Source organism: Rhinopithecus bieti, unplaced genomic scaffold (assembly GCF_001698545.2).
Source record: "Rhinopithecus bieti isolate Rb0 unplaced genomic scaffold, ASM169854v2 scaffold_31548, whole genome shotgun sequence".
NCBI lineage: Eukaryota > Metazoa > Chordata > Mammalia > Primates > Cercopithecidae > Rhinopithecus > Rhinopithecus bieti.
The window spans coordinates 5,004,248-5,007,373 of NW_016814470.1; positions in this window are offsets into that span (position 1 = coordinate 5,004,248).

Sequence of the window (3,126 nt, forward strand, 5' to 3'; positions counted from 1 at the left end):
GGCATCACTGGCCACACGGTGCTACCCAGATGGGCTGTGAGCGCCCCCTGGGGGCGGCTCATCCACGTGTCCCAGGAAACACTATACCCAACCCATCCCCACCCCACCCCCAGAGTTTAACTTGATGCCAACATTTGGACAAGAAAAGTTATCATTCAAAATATTGTTTTTAAGTTAAAATGGCCACAGATGGCTGTTACAATGGAAACTATGGCCCAAATGTTAGGAGAAACCCTGGAGGTGGGAACAGTGTGGAGGGCTGAAGCTGGTCTCACCGAGGAGTCTCATCCCCCAAAACCAGCTCCCAAGTCCTGGTCTGCCTAGCACCCTGTCCCAAGCACAAAGACGAAGGGCCCTTGACCCTGCCTCCCACTACAGGCCAGCCATACCAGGCTGGGTGAGGGAGAGAGAGAAGGAAGGAGAAAGATAAGAGGACCAGCTAATCCCAGTTCACCCAGGACGTCCCAGTTTCATTTTTTTGTTTTATCTTAGTTTATTTTGAGACAGGGTCTTGCTCCATCACTGAGGCTGGAGTGCAGTGGCATGATCTTGGTTCACTGCAGCCTTGACCTTCCTGGCTTAAGCCATCCTCCCACCTCAACCTCCCAAGTAGCTGGGACCACAGGTACATGCCACCAAGCCTGGATAATTTTTGTATTTTTTACAGAGATGGGTTTTTTTCATGTTGCCAAGGCTGATCTTGACCTCCTGGGCTCAAGCAATCCTCTGCCTTGGCCTCCCAGAGTGCTGGGATTATAGAGGTGAGCCCCCTCGCCCAGGTTATGTCTGTTTTAGGACTGAAAGTTCATCTTCCCAGGAACTACCCCACTCCAGTCCTGGGCAAACCAGCCTGCCCCTTCTCCCTGTGTTGACCAGTGAAAGTGTCATGAGCAGCATAAACTCAGACATAACCAGGTCCACACACGTTGTCTTTCCATAAGGTCAGATTTTTATCGATGTTATTTCAATCATAAAAGCCACAAGCGCCATGGAGTTCCTAAGGAGGCAATGCTCCTTAGCACTCTCGGTTCACTTGGTAGTCAGAGCCGTGTGCACACAGGCTTGAGCCATTCAACAAGTCAGTCGATACTGCAAACCATACACTGTAGTATACTTCATATAGAAATGTTACAGATTAAAATTTCACACCAAACAGTAACATTGAATATCAAAAGAAAAGGGGAGAGGCTAGGCACAGTGGCTCATGCCTGTAATCCCAGCACTTTGGGAGGCCAAGGCAGGCAGATCATGAGGTCAGGAGTTTGAGACCACCCTGACCAACATGGTGAAACCTCGTCTCTGCTAAAAATACCAAAATTAGCCTGGCGTGGTGGCAGTCACCTGTAACCCCAGCTACTCAGGAGGCTGGGGCACAAGAATCGCTTGAACCTGGGAGGTGGAGGCTGTAGTAAGCCAATATCACATCACTGCACTCCAGCCCGGACAACAGAGCGAGACTGTCTCAAAAAAAAGAAAAAAAAAAAAAAAAAGATGCCGGGCGTGGTGTCTCACACCCATAATCCCAGCACGTTTGGGAGGCTGAGGCGAGCAGACGACCTGAGGGCAGGAGTTTGAGACCAGCCTAGCCAATGTGGCGAAACACCGTCTCTACTAAAAAAGCAAAAATTAGCCAGGCGTGGTGGGTGCACCTGTAATCCCAGCTACTCGGGAAGGTGAGGCACAAGAATTGCTTGAACCCAGGAGGCAGAGGTTGCAGTGAGCCGAGATGGTGCCACTGCACTCCAGCCTGGGTGACAGAGCGAGACTTCGTCTCAAAAATAAGAAAAGAAAAAAGGAGAGAGGAAAAAGGGTTAATGAATCAGTCCTGGCCTAATCCGGATAGTCATTAACATCTTGCAAGAAAGACTCTTTGATTTGGGCAGAGCCTTCAGTGGCAGATGCTGGGTGCTGATCACAAGTGACAGCAAGACAGGGTCTGTCAAGATGGCTGTGTCTAGGTGGTGGAATCCTGCTCATTTTATGGTCCTTGAATCCTCTGTTGAGGACTGATAGTAAAGGATGATGCCCTTATCTGTTTGGGTGTTATCTGTATTGATTAGGCAAATATCTGGACCCTGTTGGTTTGATGCCTTTTGAAATGTAAGGTGGAGTCCTTTTCTTTCTTTTTGCGGTGGGGGGTGGGGGGAGCAGAGTCTCGCTCTGTCACCCAGGCTGGAGTGCAGTGGTGCAATCTCGGCTCACTGCAAGCTCCGCCTCCCGGGTTCACGCCATTCTCCTGCCTCAGCCTCCCGAGTAGCTGGGACTACAGGCGCCCGCCACCACGCCCGGCCAATTTTTTGTATTTTTAGTAGAGACGGGGTTTCACCGTGTTAGCCTGGATGGTCTCAATCTCCTGATCTCATGATCCGCCCACCTTGGCCTCCCAAAGTGCTGGGACTACAGGCATGAGCCACCGCGTCCAGGTGGTGGAGTCTTTTTCTAAGATGGAGTTACTTATGCCAAGGTGCTCTATACAAAAAGTGAAGGCTTCCAGAGCCTGGTGGGGCACAGACTCCCATGGCCCTGGGAGATTGAGGCTGACTAATGATGTCAGAGCAATATGTGAACTGTCCACAAGAAAGAGAGAATGGAAACCACCTGCACGCTTAGAGCCTCAGAATACTGCCCCCACCCCCACCCCATCAGCAGAGCAGCCAGGGACCAGAGCAGATGCTCTTCCCATGCCAGTGGTCTGTCCCTAGGAGTCCAGAGGAAAACCTCCCCACTTCCCTTGCTGACCCTTCATCCCTCATGCTGCAGGGAGGAGAGATCATGGAAATCATCAACATGAAATCTGAGATGTCCTAGGAAGCTGCTGAACCCAAGGGTCCAGGAACCAAGGAGAGCTGCACCCAGAGTGAACCCCCTAGGACAGCAGGAGACCTAGAGGGAGAATTGGTGGGGATGGGGTTGGGTGGGTGCATGTCTAGACAGGGCTGTGAACACCTCACAGAAGTGTCTGGGTGCCGCCAATGCCCAAGCAGCAGAATGACTCTTGGGCCCCTAGAAATGGCACTATAATCAGGAGAGAGCCACCTGGTCTAACCAAGACCAACTCTTGGGGCAAAGGGGAAGAATTCAAACCACCTGAGATTGAGTTTGCACATTTCCCTCTTCTGCTTCCCC